This window comes from Mustela putorius, unplaced genomic scaffold (genome assembly GCF_011764305.1).
Source record: "Mustela putorius furo isolate JIRA1106 unplaced genomic scaffold, ASM1176430v1.1 tig00000056_pilon_pilon_pilon, whole genome shotgun sequence".
Classification (NCBI taxonomy): Eukaryota; Metazoa; Chordata; class Mammalia; order Carnivora; family Mustelidae; genus Mustela; species Mustela putorius.
Genome location: NW_025421263.1, coordinates 3,029,598 through 3,052,980, shown reverse-complemented (window position 1 = coordinate 3,052,980; position 23,383 = coordinate 3,029,598). Strand labels below are relative to the sequence as shown.

Below are 23,383 nucleotides of genomic sequence, written 5' to 3'. Positions count from 1 at the left end.
TGTCAAAGAAGAGGTCAAACTATCACTCTTTGCAGATGATATGATAATTTATGTGGAAAACCCAAAAGACTCCACTCCAAATCTGCTAAAACTTGTACAGGAATTCAGTAAAGTGTCAGGATATAAAATCAGTGCATTTCTATACAAAAATTTCTATATAGAAATCAGTTGCATTTCTATACACCAACAACAAGACAGAAGAAAGAAAAATTAAGGAGTCAATCCCATTTATAATTGCTCCCCAAACAGTAAGATACCTAGGAATAAACCTAACCAAAGAGAGAAAGAATCTGTACTTAGAAAACTATAATGTACTCATGAAATAAATTGAGGAGGACACAAAGAAAGGGAAAAATGTTCCATGCTCATGGATTGGAAGAACAAATATTGTGAAAATGTCTATGCTACCTAAAGCAATCTATGCATTTAATGCAATTCCTATTAAAATACCATCAATTTTTTCCCCCAAAGAAATGGAACAACTGTCAGTTGTCTTTTGGTTTTGTTGATTGTTTTCTTTGCTGTGCAAAAGTTTTGATCTTGAGGAAGTCCCTAAAATTTATACGGAACCAGAAAAGATCTCGAATAGCCAGAGGGCTGTTGAAAAAGAAAGCCAAAGTTGGTGGCATCACAATTCCAGACTTCAAGCTCTATTACAAAGCTGTCATCATCAAGACAATATGGTACTGGCAGAAAAACAGACACATAGGTCAATGGAACAGAATAGAGAGCCCATAAATAGACCCTCAACTCTACGGTCAACTAATTTTTGACAAAGCAGGAAAGAATGTCCAGTGGAAAAAGGACAGTCTCTTCAACAAATGGTGTTGGGAAAATTGGACAGCCACATGTAGAAAAATGAAACTGTACCATTTCCTTACACCACACTCGAAGATAGACTCAAAATGGATGAAGAACCTCAATGTGAGAAAGAAATCCATCAAAATCCTTGAGGAGAACACAGGCAGCAACCTCTTTGACCTCAGCCGCAGCAACTTCTTCCTAGGAACATCGCCAAAGGCAAGGGAAGCAAGGGTAAAAGTGAACTATTGGGACTTCATCAAGATCAAAACTTTTGCACAGCAAAGGAAACAATCAACAAAGCCAAAAGACAACTGACAGAATGGGAGGAGATATTTGCAAACAACATATAAGATAGAGGGCTAGTATCCAAAATCTATAAAGAACTTATCAAATTCAACACCCAAAGAACAAATGATCCAGTCAAGAAATGGGCAGAGGACATGAACAGATGTTTCTGCAAAGAAGACATCCAGATGCCAACAGACACATGAAAAAGTGCTCCATATCACTCAGCATCAGGAAAATACAAATCAAAACCACAATGAGATACCACCTCACACCAGTCAAAATGGCTAAAATTATCAAGTCAGAAAACGATGGATGCTGGTGAGGATGCAGAGAAAGGGGAACCCTCCTACACTGTTGGGGGGAATGCAAGCTGGTGCAGCCACTAGAAAACAGCATGGAGGTTTCTCAAAAAGTTGAAAATAGAGCTACCCTATAACCCAGGAATTGCACTACTGGCTATTTACCCTAAAGATACAAATGTAGTGATCCAAAGGGGCACGGGCACCTGAATGTTTATAGCAGCAATGTCCACAATAGCCAAGCCATGGAAAGAACCTAGATGTCCACCAACAGATGAATGGATAAAGAAGAGGTGGGATATATATAATGGAATACTATGCAGCCATCAAAAGAAATGAAATCTTGCCATTTGCAATGATATGGATGGAATTTGAGGGTATTATGCTGAGCGAAATCAGTCAATCAGAGAAAGACAATTATCATGTAATCTTCCTGATATGAGGAATTTGAGAGGCAAAGTGAGGGGCTTGGGGGGTAAGGAAGGCAAAAATGAAATAAGATGGGATTGGGAGGGAGACAAATCATAAGAGACTCTTAATCTCATGAAACAAACTGAGAGTTGCCAGGGGGAGAGGGGTAGGGAGAGGGTGGCAGAGTTATGGACATTGGGGAAGGTATGTGTTATATTGAGTGCTGTGAAGTGTGTAAGCCTGATGATTCACAGACCTGTACCTCTGGGGCTAATAATACATTATATGTTAATAAAAATTAAAAAAAAATAAATGAGAGATAATAAAAATGGAAAAAATTTAAAAAAATAATGAAAAATTGAATTGCTCTGTGACTCTTCTCCCAGATGAATTCACTGGGTCTGTCTTTCTGGTGTTAGCTAAAAGCATCTTCTTAGTGGATTTCCTTAATAGGCCTCTCTAAATAGAATGACTCTCTTAGCCCTTAGCCTACATTCATTCCGTCCTATCACTGATCCATTGATTATAACCCACACTCTTTGCAAGCTCCCAGGTGGGAGTAGAGCTATACATTTGCATGAAGTAGATAATCCATAAATATTTATTAATTCAACAAGTATGGCTTTCTTTTTAATAAAAAATATCCATGTTTTATCAGTGAATTTTTTCCATATCAGAATATATTTGGAGAAAGCTATTGCTCCATAAATATATCTCTCTCAAGGCTGTGACTTTATTATGTCCTGTGTCATGTTTCCCTGAGTTAGCTGGAGTGCTCATGACCCATGTATGAACCTCAGCTTCAAACTTTAGGGGTTAGTTCTGTGAAGCTGCTGGGGGCATTTGGGAGTTTGCCCTGCTAGACACCACCATGTCATCTGGGGCCAGATGTGACGTGAGCACCCCTCTTTCCCTAGCTTTTTCCATCTTCCTCTACCCTCTGTCAGCATGTGGGTTTCCCACCAGCCATATGTTTGCAGACAAACTCTGAGATGGCCTATGGCTTGGGTCTCCATTGACTACATGGAGTCTCATTATAACCAATGTCAGAGCTTTCTATGACTCTGACATGACCTTTGTTCCAAGAATATGCCCCATGAAGAATCCCATGAGTGTCTGGGAGTCCAGGAAAGATAAATGGGTGATTGCAGCTCTAGCTAAAGCCACTCTGGGGATCATGCTGTAGACCATCACACATCTCAGTCTGGCCCTTTTGCTGATTTCCAATATGACCTAGGAGAGTCACTTCCTCGGAGCTTGAAGTTCATCATTTCTAAAATGAGAAAATGTTTTTAGATTAATTGATTCATTCAAGACTATGGAATGAACTAGGAAGTTCTGGGCAGTCTCCAAGATGGATTCTATCTCAGGAGTTCTGACTTCCATTGTCCCCACTCCTATTGAGTTCCCCCACTGGACACAATAGCTGTTCCATGGAAGTTCCCCAGGGCAACACTGGAGTAGCAAGTGTCTTCAGGATGTGCACTCATGTCATCTGATGTGGTTGAGGGACCATGAGCGATTCTGAACCCAAACCAAGGTTTTGGATGTGCTGTCTTACTTGCACAAAAATAGCAGTGCCTGGATCAGGCCTTCACTGAAATAGCTTAACTGGCTTAGTGAGGACCTTGCCCAGGACACTAGCCCCATGATGACACTGTGAGGGCACTGAGAGTCCACAGTTAAGTCATGCAATGCAACAGGTGATTCTACATCAGGGTAGATGTTGCAAGGTATAGTTTCACAGCATACATGACAAAAAAAATTTAAATGACAGAATAGTTAGTAGTTAAACGTCTTCTGTACTATGGCAATGATGAAAAAAGTGAACAGTGGGGTCAGGAAGGGGAATAGGAATTCTAAGAAGCAGGCTGGAATCCTCAGGAGGTAGGGGGTTTTTCATGGGGGAAGGGACCAGGAGGCTTGTCACGGGTTACAACAGTGCAGCATCGAGGTGTGCTCTCTGCCTAACCCATGACCCCCAGGGGCACTGGGGACATTCTAGCTCCAGACTGAAATTGCCCTGAGCCAAGTGTTCATGGTATGTCTTTGTTCCTGGGTGTGGCTCTTTCTCTGCTTCTGGAGGCTATTGATTCTCCTTTGTTTTCCTCTGAGCTGCACTACTTTGTGTAGATTTAGTGCTGCTAGTTGACATAAATTCTTCCTGAAAAGACGTGAAATAGAATTCATCCTTGTTTCCTAAATAGACCTGAATAGATTGGCCTTCATCTGCTAGCCAACTCCAAGATTTTAGAAAACATCTTCTATTCTTAACAGGCTGAAATAAGTAGTTTGGTTTTTAAAAAAAATCATCAAAGTCACACTTTTCATAATCTATACAATAATCTGTAAACATTGAACAAGATTTGACAGGATGAAGGAGGATTTGGCTTTGCAGGGCAGTTTGGGGCAATGTTTACTCACTGTTGCCCCCGTGTGGCCACTCTCCAGATAGCACGTTGCTGAATGTGTTCTGATTTACCAGATTCAAGGGAGAATAAGACAGAAGAAGGTTGGTCCCTGAATTCCTTAGCTCCTAAAAACCATGCTCTAATTTATGAGCAATATTCTAAATCGAGTATATCTTAACTAAGAGATTAGGGTTAGGGTCAGGGTCAAGTTACATACATTAACTATGGACAGATTATGTACGCCAATCTTAACTGCTTAAGGTGTTTTTAAAAAATAAAATGGGAGAGGATGTAGTCACCAAGGCACTGAGGACATTACTTGTACCAGGAAATAGGTAACTAGACATAATTATTGTTTCATCTTAGCTGAGGACCAGGAGCTGGTCCTACAGGTACTTGGCATGTAGCATTTACGGCCACCAGGCTATCTCCTCCTGACACCCACACCTATCTCAGCACATCCTCTGCTCTGCTCAAGGGCAGCAAACGGACAGACTAGGCGCAGGTATGACTCCATCCTGTTAGGCATGACTTACTTCCAGCACGTAGAGAAGTGGGCCCGCTCACATGTGTATTATGCATTCTTTTGGTTCCTTGCTCTCTGCCTCCTCTTTCTGTCACTGTGGTCCTGAACCTTTAGCTCCTGTGAGAACTTGGGTTTGCAGATTTCTGTTGACATTTTGAGGTGTAGATCTGTGTTGCCTTTGTTCCCTGTCCTTGGGTCAGAGATGAAGGTGGGAAAAATCATCATACTCTGAAAGGAGCAAAAAGAAATATCAAGTGTGCTCTGCCCCCAGCACCTCAGGCTTGAAAGAAATGGCAAACTACGTACTTTGTGTTCTACACACTCAGCTTTAGGGACTCACAAATGCATGTGAAGTGAAATTGTACTGAAAGAAATTTCATTAGTGAACTTTCGCTTTGCAGAAGACAGTTTAGGGACACCATCCCTCACCTGCCCTGTCATTTCCAGTCTGGCCAATGCCCAGTCACACTGACATGTGTAGCCACACAAGGGCACAACTGTAACATCCTCCTGGAGCACTTCTGGTTCCCCTGCTCCCTGGTCTGGCCAATCCTGCACACCCCATCTTTCTGAGCATCCCTTCTAGTGGCATAATTATGATCACCCTCCTGGAACATTCCCAGTCTCCCTACCCCCAGGTCTGGCCAAACCTGCACACCCCCCCGTCCTCCTGTAACAAGTGGCACTTGTCACACAAGGCTGTCATTTGTTGTCTCTCTGTCTGTATTTTCTTCTTGGAGTAGATCTCTTTCACAGATGCCTGGCTGGATGACAGGTGGATGAATGGTTATGGGATCTTATGTCCTGGAACAGCAGGTGTCCTTCAAAATCCTGATGGGCAGGGGGAGTCTCTGTTCCTCTCTGTGCCCCCAGCATTGGTGGAACATAGTGCCTAGGACATGGGATTTGGAAGTCCTCCCAGGTGAAGTTTATTCTATGAAGGTGGATTCCTTCTGAGACCATTATGGAAACACATTGCATGGCTGTTTCTGTGGGACAGAAAGCATACTACTGTGTTGTGTTCTACTTGCACACTGTGGCTAACAAAGAGAAAACACACGCTCACACTCACAAGTTCACACTTACACCTCCGTTTCTGAGCATTACTACCATGTAAACTAAACTGAATTCCCATTAGGCCGCAGGCATGTAGACGTGCCATTCAAGGCATAAATAGAGGAGGATGGATATGGAGTTCAGACTAAAAGGATGGAAGTCCTCACCTCTGGGAGTGAAATCAGATTTTACCCAGAAGGTGTACATTCTACTCAAAAAAGTGACATGATCCTAGGATCTTTGAGACCATGGATCGGCACAGACTTTTCTGTAAAGTCTTCTGTAAAGATTTTCTGTTAGGTGTTGCAGTCCATGTGGTGTCTCTGACAATGACTCCACTCTTCCACTGTGGCTTGAAAGTGGCCACAGACCGTCCATAACTAAAATTCCAGCCACACTTGATTGACAGAACACAGGGGGAGGTCCCATTTGGTCCATGGGTGGTAGTTTCCTACATCTCAGATCTGCAACGTGATGGACGATGGTGGAGAGGACTCTTCTTTTCCAAAGGTAGAGTGGGAGTATACTTTTCCAGTGGCAGATTGGGAATACACTGGGATCTATCCTGCCTGACCCTGGCCCCACCACTTGAAAGGAAAAAAAGATGATGGTGAGATTGGCCAATAATTAAGGCCTCAGGAATTCTCCCATCTCTCTCTGGAGGCCTCGAGCTTCCCACAAAATGTTTGTCTGTGGTTGAATTCCATGTAAGTATTGTTTGGCTGAGTATGTCCTCATTGCCTGGTGGGTATATTTTACAGGTCATATATCACACAGACGGTCATCTTCTTCAGGCCAAGACCATGAGCACATTTAGGGTTCTCCTGAGTTAGTGGAGGATCTAGCATATGCTTCATTGGCTTCAGCTAGCAGGGCCTTCATAATGAGTCTGACAGCCCTCAGCAATGTTATAGAGAACCTGGCTTCCTGGGCCCTCTGTGGCACTGGCATGGGCCTGGCCTAGGCCACTTCAGCAGTTGTAATGGAAAAACCCCTGGCCTGGGAGGTCCACCCTATGCTTGGCTCTGCAGGCTGAGACCCGAGGTTCCTCCCACCTCATTGGCTGGAACCAGGTCACATGGCCAAGGATGAACCAATCCCTGGAGCCAGGGAGTGGCACTGTGGAGTTTATTAGGACCTCTGTTGTAATGACTTTTCTAATGGCTGTGGTGGCAAGCTCTTCTGCGATGCATCTATTAATAAAACAAATATTAATTTCTGATGTAAGTGGATCCAGGGTGCGGGCTTAGCACCTAGCACCTCAGTACTACTATTCTATTCTGAAGAGAAAATGGCTGAGAATGAGCAAAGTGGATGGAAACTGGTCTGCAGTGCACAAGGGAAGGGTGTGTGTGTGTGTGTAGGGGGTTGGGGAAAATAGCTCTGGCCAAGGTGAATCTCCAACTTATCTAGGTTCAAGAAGGTGAAGAGAATTCATGGCATTTCACTGTCCATCATTTTGCAGATGAAGAATATGCCTTTTGCATGGAGTATGGAAAGACTTTTTCCAAATATTCTCTAGTTGGTATAGAAGTCAGGGAGAGCAGCACCCTCTACCTGCTAGGATAGGTGTGAGAGGCTGGGTGCTCTCATGAAGGTGTCTGGCTTTCATAGGGCTCACTGTAAGCCTGCACACAGAGCTGATGAGGACAGTTCACAGTTTTGTTCTGAGGATGGAGTATTCGAAGAATGCAGTGCCCTGTGTAATCCTGGGAAGGGGACAGATCTGGAGTCCACTGTAGTTACTTCGTGGGAGTGGTGGTGATCTGCAGCATCCGTTTCATGAGATGTCTGTCCTTTATTGAGTTCTGGGTGTGGTTTATGTGACTTTGTCCTAATGGCTGGGATTTCCAAGGAGTGGGATTTTTTTGACTTCGCTATGAATTGGTTCACTGGGAGTGGGCAAGTCCTGTTCTGCTGCTGAGAAGTGTGTCTCTAATGGTTAGAGTGTATATTATAAGTCTAGAGATTAATGGTGAGGTGGTTACAGTGGTCAGCAGGCTATTATTATTGATGATTTTTATGGGTGAATTCCATAGGATGAGAGTTAGATCTTATGGTTAGGGATCCTCATTAAGTGCCCATCAAGTATGCTTTTTCTGAGTTTCATATTTGATATCTTTTTTATTGCTTCTAATAGCCCTCCTTGTACTTAGTATTCCAATGAGCAGTGCATTACAACATTGCCTCCATTTTACCTGTGTAGATGAGGATTTGAGAAAAGAAAATGTTGTCAGTGATTCCACAAATTATCCACTGGAACAGCCAAATAATAAAATTTTATTTTTGACACAAAGTAGGAAGTATCCTGCTGTGATTCTCAGTTTAAGTCAGGGGAGGGGGCCCTCTTTCAGTACTGCTAATGAGTGCCATAGACCTTCCTAGAGAACTTTATCAGATTCTATTGGAACTTGGTCTTTGTTATTGTGGAAAAATCAGGAGTAGACCAATATTTGTCTCCTGTTTTATTTTCCATGAACAGTTCCACAATATTTGGATTCACACCTCTACCATTGTGAAGTCATCCCAACTTTGGCAGCAACTTGCCCTTCTCTGCCAAGAGTATGTTTAAGCCAGGACAAAAATGAATTCTGGGTGATTGGGAGACCCTAGGATCAGAATGCTGTCAGTAGGGAGTTACCGAGATCTTAAATTCTAAACCAGCTCCTGACACCTTGATGAAATATATTTCAGATTTAGAAAGTTCAGATAGAATTTTTTTGTCCATAATGACAGCTGAAGAAAATGTGTCACCCCTAAACCTAACCTTAAACCCTAACTTTAACACTGAAAACCTAACCTGACCTTAAAGCCCAAACAGGAACCCTGAATCCCAAACCTGAATTTGAACCTGAAGCCTAGACTCTGAACCTGAGCCCTGGATCCAAGCCCTAAACCATGAACCCAAACCCTAAACCATAACTCTGAGCCACAAACCCTGAACCCAAATCCCAGCATGAACCCAAACCCCAAATTTGACCTTGAACTTTAATCCCAAAGCCCTGATTCTTAAATCCTAAATCATAAACCTAAAGTCCTGAACTCTAATCATTCCCCTGCCCCTCACTCTAAATCCTCACCCTGACCCTAAACCCAAAACCTGATCTAGAACTCTGACTGAAATCTGAACCTGAACCCAAATTCAAACACTTCACCACACTTTGTTCATGCATTCACCACTGATGGATATTTGCAGTTTCTACCTTTTGATTCTTATGAACATTGTTTGGGTTCGGGACTAGGGTTAGGTTCTTGGAATGGGGTCAGGGTCAGGCTTGAGGCCAAGTTGAGGTCAGAGTGTGGGTCTGCGTCAGAGCCATGGTCATGTTCGGTGCCACTGTTTGGATCAGGGACTGTTGTCATTCCATATTGTTTCCAATTCATTGTTCCTTAGCTATTTTTGGAGAAGTTGGGGGATATTGGGCTCCATGCAGCTTGAATTTCCAGAATTAAATGGCTTCAGCTGAACCCCTGGAGGGAGCAGGTGCTTCCACTGAAGGGTAAGCTCCCCTAGTCCTGCACTGCCTCCACCACCTACAGAGGGTGCAGGGCCCCAGCCCCTGCCCTGAGCCTGGCCTATGCAGCTGCAGCTGGGACAGGAGCCTGGCCTCCTCAGGACCCACTGTGGAGACTTCTGGAGGATGTGGGACCACACCCATGCTGATAGGACAAACTGGGGAGGATGTGGGTCCACATCCACATTGACAGGACCCACTGTGGAGGATGTGGGGCTGCGTCCACAATGACAGCAGTTCAGCCTCCTCAGGATAGGCCACTGGAGGAGAAGCCACCTGAGCAGAGACTAGCGAGGGTGTGTGTGGTCTCAGGACCCCATGGAGGAAGGGCATGCTCTGTAGACACTGGGACTTCCGTAGTTTTGTGTGTGGTGACATGGCCTCCCGTGGTGCTGTGCGTGGGGCTGGGGGTCTCCCCTTTCTGGGCTCGGATGTGTGCCCTGGGTCCCTTAGCTGTGTTTGTGAGCACGCGGATTTGGTTCCTGGGGCTCCTCAGACAGTCTGCAGTCAGGGAGCTGCTGCCCACCTAGGTTCTTGTGCTCCCCACCCCCCAGGGCCGCAGGGTCCTTCCTGTGTCCACACACACTTCAGGGTTGGTCCAAAGTCTGCAAGTTTGGGAGCAACAGCGCAGCTTTGGGGACAGTAAGTATTTTCCCAGTGTCAGTTCTTCCCTGAGCACAGTGTCTTCCCAGACATCACGGGTGTCTCCCTCCATGTCTGTCATCAGTGTCTCACAGCTGTCAGAAGACAGGTCTGTCACCTCCTTTGTTCAGGGGACTCTTAGGTATCTCATTCTTTTGGATGCAGTAGTAAATGAGATTATTCTCCATAGTCTCTTTCTGATGGTTCCTTCAGAACATGTAGAAATGCAATTAATTTGTGTACATTGATTTTGTTCCTTGCAAGTTTCTTGAATTTCTTAGTTCTGTTCACCCTAAACTCAAGCTCCCAGGTATTTGGCCAGCAAAATGGGTTTATTTGGGCATAGCAGAGAATGGCAATCTGGGATGAGCAAGCTATGGTCAAATCACAGGCAAGTGTAAGAAACAAAGGAGAGGAACATTATTTCATGGAGAAGGAGGAAGAAGTTGAGAGGGTTACTTGGAGGGAAAGCCCACTGGAGAAAGGCAGGGGTTCAGGGTGATGGAGGATTCTCACCGGCTGAGCTGTGGGGATGGTGGATTTCTTGTATCTGTACCCTCCAGCATCCCTTATAGGGCCTGGAATGGGTGAGTCTTTCCTGTGGGGGATTGTAATGTGGGGTCTGTAATGGGCACTGAGAGGCAGGCACCCCTTCAGCCTCCCCTTCTGGCATCCCCAGTGCACTTTACTGAGGCTTCCCTTCATGCTTTTTCACAGTTCTACTCAGGTTGTGGTGGAGTGTTGTGGGGAATTGGAATACCAAATCCCATTGCTTCTACTGCACCCAAGACACAGGAGCGCCCGATTTAATCCTCCCATGAGTCTCTTGCTAACCTGTGGCTTCCTCCAAGGGTGAGTGGCCTTTCCATGGTGGGTGAACTGGATCTGGGAGGGCTTGGCCTCCATCCTGAAGTCTGATGTCCTCTCTGCTTTTGTGATGTGGTGCTAACATGGATGTTTGGAAGAGTCATTTCCTCTGCAATGATTTCAAATCTGTAGTAACTTGTCACAGGAGCACAAATACACTTTATCTCCACACTTAGACTCCCCAGGTGTCATTTCTTTACCACATTTGCCACTTCACAAGGGCTACTTTGGTGCATTTTATACCAAACAGGGACACTGTCCTGTGGAACCACCACATAACTTCAAGTGAGGAAATCATGATGGTTTCCATATTTGAACCCAGACCACAGGTCCATTTCAGCTGACACCACCTGCCCAATGGTCTGAAATGTCTTATCCATTGGAATCCAGTTTTCTTCTTCTGGAACTTCTTCCAGGACTTTCCCTTATTTGGGTAAACTTGATGGACTTAAGGAGCACAGATGGCTCCAATCTGAGTGGTATTTTTATATGGCTTATGTCACTGGGGCTGTTTTCATTGTCCCTCCATGTTGTGACATGCATCAGTCCTTCATTCACTTTTCACAGTGACTAAACATAAGAACATTGACCCTTTAAAACATTTCAGGTACACAATTCTCTGGCCTTAGCTGAGTTCCCATGGTTGTACATCATTCTCCAGAATTTTCTCATTCTCCCTGAGGGAGCCTGAATTCATGAAACCCCAACTCCCCATTATCTTTTCCCCTCTGCCCCCTGCAGCCACATTTAGCTTTGTGTCCCAGACACCCCATCCAAGTGGAATCATACAGTATCTGTCCTTCTGTGACTGGCTGATTTCACTGAGCATAATGACTTCCAGGTTCAACCCGTGTTGTAGCCTGTATCAGAACTCCCTTTGTTTTTAAGGCTGAATCATATTCCATAGTGTATAAACCACATTTTGTTTATCCATTCATCTGTTGGTGGACACTTGTAGCTTCCACCTTTTGGCTGTTGTGAGAAATGCTGCTCTGAATATGGGTACTTTTACTCTCAGTTTTTGGGGGCATATAGGCTGCAATGGAATTCTGTGTTTAATATTTTAAGGAACCACCATATTTTTTCCACACAAATGAACCATTTTATTTCATTGCTTCAAAGGGCAGAACAAGATAGCCATTTATGGATCTACCTCATTTTGTTTATCTTTTCCCCAGGATGGACATTTTCATAATTTCTGGTTTTTGCCTATCATGAACACTACTGCTATGAATATTCCTGTACATTTTTATTTGTTTGTTTGTTTGAACCAGTGTTTTTAATTTGGGGGGTATATATCTAGGACTACAGTTGTTGAACTATATGGTAATTCTCTGATCTATTTGAGTAAATGCCATACTATTTTTTATGCAGATTGCACCATTTTTCATAAGCAAGGTTTAAGGGTTTCAGTTTCTCAACATTCTTTTGTTATTTTTAGTTTTCTTGGTCAGTGATTCTACTTGTGTAAAAGGACAGGTAATTGGTTTAAATCTTCATTTCCATAAAGACTAATGAATAGATGTTAAACATTAGTTCATTAGTTTAACTAATGTTTAACATCTATTCATGTGCTATTCACCATTTGTATGATTTCTCTGGAGAATGGTCTATCCAAGTTCTTCGTTCATTTTAAAGATGGGGATGTCTTTTTGATGATTTGTAGAAGCTCTTTACATATTCTGAGCAACAGACTCTTATTAGAAAGATAATGTACAAATATTTCCTTCCATTCTGGGGGCTGTCTTTTTACTTTCTGGATAGTATCTTCTTTTTTAAAAATTAATTAATTACTTTATTTTTTAATAAACATATATTTTTATCCCCAGGGGTATGGGTCTGTGAATCACCAGGTTTACACATCATAGCACTCATTGTAGCACATACCCTCCCCAATGTCCATATCCCCACCACCCTCTTCCCTCCCTCCTCCCCCCAGCAACCCTCAGTCTGTTTTTTGAGATTGAGTCTTTTATGGTTTGTCTCCCTCCCAATCCCATCTTCTTTAATTTTTTTCTTTTCCTACCCCCCAACTCCCCAACACTGCATCTCCACTTCCTCATATCAGGGAGATCATATGATAGTTGTCTTTCTCCGAGTGACTTATTTTGCTAAGCATAATACCCTCTAGTGCCTTGTCATTGCAAATGGCAAGATTTCATTTCTTTTGATGACTGCATAGTATTCCATTGTGTATATAGACCACATCTTCTTTTGGATAGTGTCTTCTGATGTACACATATTTTTACTTTTTTTTTTTTACATTTCTTTTTTAAGAGTGAGAGAGAGTGTGCAAGTGGACAAGGGCAGAGGGAGGAGGAAAGAGAATCTTAAGCAGGCGCCATACTCAGTGTGGAGCCTGGCATGGGGCTCAATCTCATGACCCTGAATATGGGTACTTCTACTCTCAGTTCTTGGGGGCATATAGGCTGTAGTGGAATTCTGTGTTTAATATTTTAAACACATGATCTTTTAAACACTGATATCATGAATGATCCAGGATTAAGAGTCAAATGGTAAACCAACTGAGCCACCCAGGCACCTGGGACAGATTTTTAATTTTGAGGATATTATTTTATCAATTTTTTTCTTTCCCTTCTTATGCTTTGGTGTCAGATCTAAAAGCATTGCTAAATCCAAGGTTATGAAGATTTATCTCTATTTGTTTCTTCTAGAGTTTATAATTTCACCTCTTACATTTAAGCCTTTAGCTTATTTTGAGTTAAGGTTTATATGTGGTGTAAGGTAAGAGTCCAGTTCCATTCCTCTGTACATGGATAGCTGACTGTCTAGCATCCTTTGTTGAAAAGACCATTCTGTCCCCCCCAGTGTAATGTTGTGTACCCTTGTCAAAATTCAGTGGACCATAGATGAAGGGGTTTATTTCTGAGCTCTCAGTTAAATTCCACTGATCTGTATGCATTCTTTACTTTTTAAATTATTTGTTTATTTTAAATTTCTTTTCAGTGTTACAGAATTTATTGTTTATGCACCACACCTAGTGCTCCATGCAATATGTGCACTCCACAATACCTACCACCAGGCCCACCCAACCTCCCACCCCCATCACCTCCAAAACCCTCTGTTATTTCCTCAGAATCAACAGTCTCTCATGGCTTGTCTTCCCCACCGATTTGCCCCAACTCCCTTCTCCTTTCCATCTCCCCATGTCCTCCGTGTTATTCCTTATGCTCCACAAATAAGCAAAACCATATGATAAATGACTCTTGTGCTTGACTTATTTCACTCACCCTAATCTCCTTCAGTCCTGTCCATGTTGATACAAAATTTGGGTATTCCTCCTTTCTGATGGAGGCTTAATATCCCATTGTATATATGGAAAACATCTTCTTTGTCCATTCATCCATTGAAGGGCATCTTGGTTCTTTCCACAGTTTGGCAACCGTGGCCATTGCTGTATGAACACTGGGGGTACAGATGGCCTTTCTTTTCACTACATCTGTATCTTTGGGGTTAATACCCAGTAGTGCAATTGCAGGATCATAGGGTAGCTCTATTTTTAATTTCTTTTTTTTTTTTTTCCTATTTTTAATTTCTTAAGGAATCTCCACACTCACTGTTTTCCAAAGTGGCTGCACCAACTCCCATTCCCACCAACAGTGTAACAAGGTTCCCCTTTCTCCACATCCTCTCCAATACTTGTTGTTTATGGTCTTGTTAATTTTGGCCATTCTAACTGGTGTAAGGTGGTATCTCAATGTGGTTTTGATTTGAATCTCCCTGATGGCTAGTGATGATGAATATTTTTCATGTCTCTGTTAGCCATTTGTATGTCTTTGGAGAAGTGTCTGTTCATGTCTTCCACCCATTTTTTTGACATGATTATCTGTTTTGTATGTGTTGAGTTTGAGAAGTTCTTTATAGATATTGGATATCAGCTCTTTGTCTGTATTGTCATTTGTGAATATCTTCTCCCATTCTGTGTGATGCTTCTTTGTTTTGTTGACTGTTTCTTTTGCTGTGCACAAGATTTTTATGTTGATGAAGTCCCAAAAGTTCATTTTCACTTTTGTTTCCTTTGCCTTTGGAGACATATCTTGAAAAAAGTTGCTATTGCGGATGTCAAACAGGTTACTGCCTATGTTCTCCTCTAGGTTTCTGATGGATTCCTGCCTCACGTTGAGGTCTTTTATCCATTTCGTGTTTCTTTGTGTATGGTGTAAGAGAATGGTCGAGTTTCATTCTTCTACACATAGCTGTCCAATTTCCCCAGCACCATTTGTTGAAGAGACTGTCTTTTTTCCCACTGTATATTTTTTCCTGCTTTGTTGAAGATTAGTTGACCGTAAAGTTACATACTTCTAAAAAATTTTTCTTTTATTTATTTAAAAATTCTTTTTGTAAATTTAAATTCAATTAATTAACATATAATGTATTATTTGTTTCAGGGTATATGCATGCATCCCTTTATGATAGTATCACAATGTTTTATTTACTGTTGCTTTGTATTAAGATTTGAACTTTGGAAGTGTGACCTCTCACCTTTGATTTTCTTTTTCAAAATGTTTTGGCTATTTTGTGATCCCTTAAAATTCCATATGACTGTTATGATTAGCTTGTACACTTCTTCCCAAAGGCCTTTGTGAAATTTTTTGGGAACACATTGAATTTCCACATTGCTTTGTGTACTGTTGCCATCTAATCAATAGTATGTCTTTTCATCACTATGGTGTGTCTTCAGATTTATTTAGGTTTCCCTTACTTTCTTTCAACAATGTTTTATAATTTTTTGTGTACAAGATGTACACCTTGATTACATCTATTCCTAAGTATTTCACCAATGTTGATGTTCCCTAAAATGGAATTGTTTTCTTAAATTCCTTTTTGGATGATTCATTGCTAGTGTATACAAATAAGAGAGATTTTTGTATATTGATATTTTGTCCTGTAACTTTGAGGAATTAGGGAACTAGCTGTAATCATTTTTTAAAAATTATTATTTAGGAAGATCTCTATATAAGATGATGTGCCATCTCTGGTTTCTGAATAGACCTAGTTCTACTGTTTCTTTTCACATGTGGATTCCTTATTTCTTGCCTTATTGTTCTGGATAGAACTTTCAGTACAATACTGGGCAAGAAGTGAAAGCCAGCATAATGGACTTGCTTGTGATTTCAGAGTACATCTGTCAGTCCTCAAAATTGAGCATGTTTGACTAGAGTTAGGGCTTAGGGTTAGGGTCTCCCTGTAATCTGCTGTACAGAGCCCATTCTTCTCCAGTAACCAGCCGAGTGTTCTTTTCAGAGCATAACCTTTGAGCCTCTCTGTGATCTGCTCCCCAGCTGCCTGTCCTAGCCTTCCTCTCCACCCTATCCCCCCAACCCTCATGGGCCTCCCAGGTGTGTGTGGTCATCCACATGTGCCTTGGGTCTGACTCCAGACCTTTACATCCTCTCTGCCCTCTGCCAGGAGCACTCTTCTCTCCCCCTGCTTCGTGTTTGGCTTGTTCCCCTGTTGGCTAGACCTGGACTTGTCCCCTGACTTATGTCTGCCAGCTGTGTGTGGTCTTGTCCCTTATTTAAATGTAATGCCCACTTTCCCTGTGTGAGCGATTTACTAAGCTGCCAGGTATGGGGCAGGCATAAGCAAGTAGCCTGAGTGCCTGTGTGAAAAAACCCAGTCTCAGGGCACCTGGGTGGCTTAGTCATTAAGCATCTGGTTTGGCTCAGGTCATGATCCTGGGGTCCTGGGATTAAACTCCACCATGTTGGGTTATCTGCTCAGCGGGGAGCATGTTTCTTCCTCTCCCACTCCCCCTGCTTGTGTTCCCTCCCTAGCTGTCTCTATCTCTCTGTCATATAAATAAATAAATAAATAAATAAATAAATAAATAAATAAAACCTTAAAAAATCAGTCTCAGAGGGGTTCCACCACACTTGCTGACAATGGGGAAGCTGCTGTCCCCTCAGGTAGTCCCCTCAGAGAGACAAGACTTCCAACTTCTCAGAGCCCGGGAGATGTAGACCTGGACTTGGAAGCTTACACTCTTGGATTCATGGCTGGGGTCTAAGCAAGTCCTCTCTTCTTCCAGCATTCCTCTTTCCCCTTCTCTGGAGATGGGCTGGACCTAATTCCTGACCTGGGGGAGTTTGAGGGTGACTGCTTCTAGGAATAGCAGTGGTTGACATACAGACTTTGTTAGCAAGAGGCCCAGTAGCCTTCAAGGGAGAAGCCTATGGGGGGTGGAGACAGCTCTGTGAGGGCCAGAGACAACCCACTCAAAGCAAAGTGGGGATAAAAGGCCAGTCTTGCTGATTCTAGCCAGCCTGTAGGCCATAGAAAAGAGGGTTTTACCCAAAGGTGCTACACTCCTGGCAGGTGAGGACAGGACCTGCAGGAGTTTGGCTGGGGAGGGTACCTGCAGGATTTGCCTAGGAGCTTGGCACAGGGGGAGTGTTTTTGACTCCAGAATACTGACTGCGGGGTTGATTTCCTGACTCTGAATCCTCAGGTTCCCCTTTGTATGATGGGGTCCTGATGGCCTCCATCTCAGGAAGCAGAGGTAGGGAGGTCCCATGAGCAGACTTGCTCAGGACAGGCTGGGAGAGTGGCTGTTGTTTAAAGCAGCCCATGTCCTGCCCCCTTGAAAAAAGTGTACACATCCATAGCCCCAAGCTCTGGCGTACTCCCGCCAGCCTCTGACATTGACCCTCCTCCCACCTTGTCCCTCATCCCTATAGATAGGTGGTCTTCCTGGAACTTTTCCTGCAGAGGCAAAGAAGCCCATCATGGTGGGACACAGGGTCACCTACTAGGTCATCACCAACCAGATGCCAGGCCCATGTGCCCCCCCTGGGAGGGCTGGAGGTCCTCTGGGGCCCCGAGGTCCCTGGAACTCCACCCTGGCAGGATGTGTACATGCAGCACATGGTAATGGTCAGCTGCTTCTGTGAGCAGTGCTTCCTCTGTGAGGTGGATGTGCTGGTGTGTACAGATATGGACATGAAGTTCTGCAACCATGTGGGCATGGAGATCCTGTTCCCCCTCTTTGACACCCTGCACCTTAGTTCCTACCAGGTGTCCCATGAAGACTTCAGCTACCAGTGCTGGCCACAGTCCCAGGCCTGCATCCCCAAGTACCAGGGCGATATTTACTACATGAGACCTTTTTTGGAGGGTTGGTAGTGGAAGTTCACTGACTGACTTTGGCCTGTCACTAGGTGATGGGGGTTGACCTGGCTAATAGAATCAAGTTTGTGTGGCATGATGAGACTCACTTGAAAAGGTAACTCCTGGACCACAAGCCCACCGATGTGCTATCCCCGGAGGACCTGTGAGACCTGTGGCGACTGGGCTGCTCTCCCCACCCTTCATGAAGGGCTGCCCTCCCCAGCCCTTCACACAGCTGAGATTTGGGCCATGCCCAAGAATCACCAGGGCATCCGGGACTCATGAGGGGTTGTCCCAGGAGGACCTGTGGGACCCGTGGCTGCTGGGCTGTCCCCTGGAGGACCTGTGGAATCCATGGTGCCTGGGCTGCCCTCCCCACCCCCCTACTTCATGAAGAAGCTGAGATTCAGGCCATGCCCAAGAATCAACAGGACATCTAGGACTCATGAGGGGTTGTCCCAGGAGGACCTGTGGGATGCGTGGTGGCTGGGCTGTCCCCTGGAGGACCTGTGGGATCCATGGTGCCTGGGCTGCCCCCCCCCCCGGCTTATGAAGAAGCTGAGATTCAGGCCATGCACAAGAATCAACAGGACATCTGGGACTCATGAGGGGCTGTCCCCGTCTCCATCAGGGGGTGCTTCCCCGAGCAGAGCTGTCAGAGCAAGTTCCTACTTCTGTCTCTTCAAGGGAGACCATGGAGCCCAGCCCCACCCACACAGGCATGCCCAGCGCCCCCAGCTGCACCCACACACAGGAGGCCTGCCTGGGATAGCAATGTCCTCTCTTTGTTATCACTACATTTTGATAACTTCTGGGTCATTTGCAGCTGGGAATGGCTCCAGTTTTATGTCATATGTTTTTCTGTGTCAATGCTGAGCAACCATCTTTAAAAAGAACAAATAAGGGAAAAGGTTTTCTTCCTGGTTCTAGACAGACACAGCCTTGTGGGGCTGGGAGTGATCCTGCAGTGGCCATGGAGCCAAGGATGGCCTCTTGTTGGGTCTTCCTCCCAGTCAACCCACTTTGCCATGGCCATGGGGCTTCAGGGGCAGGGGTGCATTGAGCCACCTCTCAGACCTTCAGTCCCCTGAAAGCCAGAGGCCTTGGCTGTAGCCACTAGTTCAGCCTCCAGGAGCATGGAGCCCTCTGAGTTATGTATGGTTTCTGTTTCGGTTTTATTTTTTAAATTTAATTTTTAAAACTTAAATTCATTAGCCAACATATAGTACATCAGTAGATTTTAATGTAGTGTTCAGTGATTCATTAGTTGCCTGTAACACCCAATGCTCATCACAACATATGCCCTCCTTAATACCTGTCAGCCAACTACTCCATCCCCCACCCTCTCCCTTCTGTTACCTTCATTTTGGTTCCCAGAGTCCAGAGTCTCTCATGGTTTGTCTCCCTCTCTGATTTCTTCCCACTCAGTTTTCCCTCCCTTCCTCTGTAGTCCTCTGCTCTATTCCTTATTTTCCACATATGAGTGAAACCATATGATTATTGTCTTTCTCTGCATGACTTATTTCACTCAACATAATCCCCTCCAGTTCCATCCATGTTGATGCAAATGGTGGGTATTCATCCTTTCTGATAGCTGAGGAATATTCCCATGTATATATGGATCACATTCTTCTTTATCCATTCATCTGTTGAAGGATATCTAGGCTCTTTCCACAATTTGACTATTGTGGACATTGCTGCTATGAATACTGGGGTGCAGGTGGCCCTTCTTTTCACTACATCTGTATCATTGGGGTAAATACTCAGGAGTTCAATCGCTGGGCCATAGGGTAGTTCTATTTTCAACTTGCTTGAGGAACTTCCATACTGTTTCCCAGAGTGACTACACCAGCTTGCATTTCCACCAAAAGTGTAAAAATGTTCCCTATTCTCCATAGACTCGCAAACACCTGTTGTTTCCTGTCTTGTTAATTTTAGACATTCTAACTGGTGTAAGGTGGTATCTCATTATGGTCTTGATTTGTATTTCCCTCATATTGAGGGAGGCTGAGGAATTTTTTATGTGTCTGTTCTGAGCCTTCTCAGTCTCCTCTGCTCCCCTCATTTTCCTCCTAAGCCTGAAGATTATCCCAAACAACCTGCAGCTTTGAAGACCAGTTCAGTCCAGATGCCAGGAACATATCCCAGGGGTCTCAGACCTCACCTACCCCATCTGTCATGTCCACGACAGGTGCCTGCACACCCCACCAACCATCTGGCCACATGCTCCTCTTACAGATGTCCCCATCTCAGGAGAGAGAAACACCAAGTCCAGACCCTTGGATTCTTCTGTGACTTGTTGCTTTCCACCAATTCTCTGAGTCGTGAGGTGGATACTGGAGGACATTAGATGTCCAAGCCATTTAAAGGCATATGTGAGTCTCTTCTGCCTAGGGCAATGGATAAGAGTTGGGGCAAATAGAAACCAAGCAGAATCACTAGAATAAAGACTGAGTAATAAGGAGCTTTAGGAAAGAAGGTCCTGGAAGCTCTGACCTATTACAGAGCCTCTGGGACACTGCATGCATGGACTGGGTGCCTGCTCAGGGCCAACCTGAGAAGGCCCTAGGCTTTGCCCTCTGGCGATTGTCAGACTTGGCAAGTAGGAAGTAAAGGCCAAGGTAGAGTGCTAAGAGGACTGGCTGGTGCTGAAGGTGTATCCCAACGCCCACACAAAGTTAGTTCAGAGCCCTCCTCCCCATCTGCAAAGACTGGAAGGGGTGTGTGTGTGTGTGTGTGTGTGTGTGTGTGTGTGTTGTTTTCAGAAGGAGAGCAGTTTCCAGATTTTTAAGCAAGTCTCACCCAGTCAACAGCTGACCCCTACATTCACAGATCAGACACTTCTGTGGCCACACATGACAAGGGATACAGATTTGACAAAATCAGTTCAGAAATGTCACTAAGCCAACAGCAGAACTGCAGTGAGAGGAGCAGCAGCAGTGAACCCTGGGGGCAAGGAAGAACTGATATTTGACTTGCTATGTTACACTATTCACAGTGTTTCAGATCCAAAGGCAGAGAGATAAGTGGTGGTGACACAGGAAAGGAATGTATTTCAGTGCTGCTAACACTGGAATCCCAAGGACTGGCATGGTTTCAAGGTGTTGAAAACACTCCTGGGTTTTTATATTAGGAAAATATAGGACAAAGGTTGGTGGGCAGGTGCAGGAGGTCAGTAAAGTTCCAGTCAATCATTGTCTTGGGGTCCATCACACAGGGCCTTGCTGATGTCAGGCTGTGGTTATTGCTTGAGGGATCGTTTTGGTGTCTGCCAGGCCTTTGACTTGAGTTAACAGATAAGCCTGAAGGAGGGACGTTATCGGTTAGGAAGTACAGATAAAGGTCAGAGTGGAGGTGGGTAAAAGCCTCTTTCACTCCAAGAGTGGGGGAGCTCTGAGCCTCTGCTACACACTTTGCTCTGCTCATCACTTCCAGCTGCCTGTTCCTGAGTTCTGTCCTTTTAATTAAATGGTCATCTACTAAGTAATGTGTTTCTCTGAATTCCATGAGCCACTCAAGCAGACTATTCAAACCTGAGTAAGAGGTTGTGGGGCCCTCCAATCTGTAGCCATAGCGCAGAAACATGGGTGACCTTTCTGCCCAGCCACTGGTTGGCCACTAAGTTAACAGCACAGGGATTCAGTGGCCACACATAACAAAGAACACAGACTTGACAAAGTTAGTTCAGAAAAGCCACTAAGCCAATAGTAGCAACCACAATGAGCAGCAATAATGAAGCCTGGGATAAGGAAGTTCTGATATTCAGGATGGTTCCATTATAATATTCATCATCACACTGTGGACTTGTCAGTGGGGCCAAGTCCCCCGGCTAGGGGTCAGGTAGCTTCCTACAGGTTCCACCTGCCTCTCCCTAGCTACCCCAGCCTTGCACAGTCCTGTGCTGCTTCCCAGAAGAGGGCAGTTTAAACCAAGGTCAGGAAGATGGGATAGATTTTCCTGACTCCACCTGCCACCACCCTCCACCCAGGGCTGCAAGAGAGGAAAGTTTTCTTCCACTCCTCTTAAGGTCCCTGGCTGGGTCTGGAAATTGACAAAGACAGATAAGGAGAAAAGGTGGCCAAGTGTATTGGAATTTTTTTTTTTTTTTTTTTTTTTTTTTTTTTTTTTTTTTTTTTTGGTGGAAGTCTCACAAGAACATGGAGACCAGGATAGGCAGTTGGAGAAGACAGTTCTACATTTTAGGCAAAGAAGCAATACATTTGTGAAGACTTGAGAGACACAGAGGTTTGAGCTAGGATTGGTAAATGGTTAAAAAAAAAAGTAACTAGGAAGATAAAGGTTAGTTTAGCCAGGTTTGTTCCTATAGCCTTTGTGGCCCTAACTTCCTTGACTCCGGTGATCAGCATGTCCTCCCTGCAGTCTGGGGAGAGAAAGTGCCACATGGGAGTATTCTGACCTGCTTCAGGGAAGAAGGGCTAAAGGCTGGGGATCAGAGGGACTTTCCTGCTTCTTCTCTATGCAAAATTCTTGCAGTTTCTATATTTAATTTGCCAAGGTGTCATATTTGGGGTAGTGTGTCCTGATCCTCACTGGCCTGGTGCTGTACTATGTCTCTTCCTAGTATCCAGGACATTGAGTGTGTTGCTGTGGAGACATCCCAGCCCTGGGGCAGCCCCTTTTCCAGGGAGGCACCTGCATCCAGAGGAGGGTTGTCTATGGCTTCCCACACAGCTGTCCTTGTTGCAAAGGGTGGCCGCCCCTCCTCAGGAAGATTGGGTGAGAGTGTGCAAATCTTTCTTTGAGAAACTGAATTCATTTCCTGCCAATGTCTACCCAGTAGTGGGATCATACAGGAGTTCTATTTTTAGTATTTGGGGGGAAGCTCCATACTTTTCCCAGCATGGCTGTGCCAACCAAGGTCAATTCTGGATGATTTTACCTAAGAACCAGATATTTTTCAAAAACTTCTCCAGCAGAGAACATGAGGAGAATATTTTCAAGGCCTTGCAAAGTATAATAATTATAGGAACAAACCAGTAACTCAGAAACTATTGAAATGAAGAACTGGTTCTCCTTCCATTTCTGGCTACTGTGATGATCTGTGGCTCAATCCCACCTCAGGCAGCTGAAAGGCTGACCTCCCAGGCTGGCTGCCACTGAGATGGCTACTGTTTCCAGAAATTCTTTGGGGTGTGGCGGGGTTTACCCTCCTGTGCACAGATCAGGTTGGTCACCTCTTACAGTGGAGCCATGGGTCCTCCAGGCATGGTCCCTTCCCCATCCCCCAGAGGAGTCATCACATTGAGGGTTTAAGGGGATGCGAGCTGTCCCTGAGCAAAACCACCTGAGATTCCCACTGTCCCTACATAACCTTCAGATGCTCCTCAGTTACTCCTGTGCCTCTGGTGTTTTCCTGAAACACTGATCTGGCTGTTTTCAGACAGCTTATCCAGCAGTACCCTCACTTTCTGG

At 44.5% G+C, this 23,383-nt stretch overlaps 1 pseudogene; it reads left to right on the top strand.

Annotated features, from left to right (window-relative positions):
• Positions 1–18,117, top strand: part of LOC123394171 — a 33,042-nt pseudogene extending 14,925 nt beyond the window's left edge.
• The last annotated feature ends 5,266 nt before the right edge of the window (positions 18,118–23,383 follow it).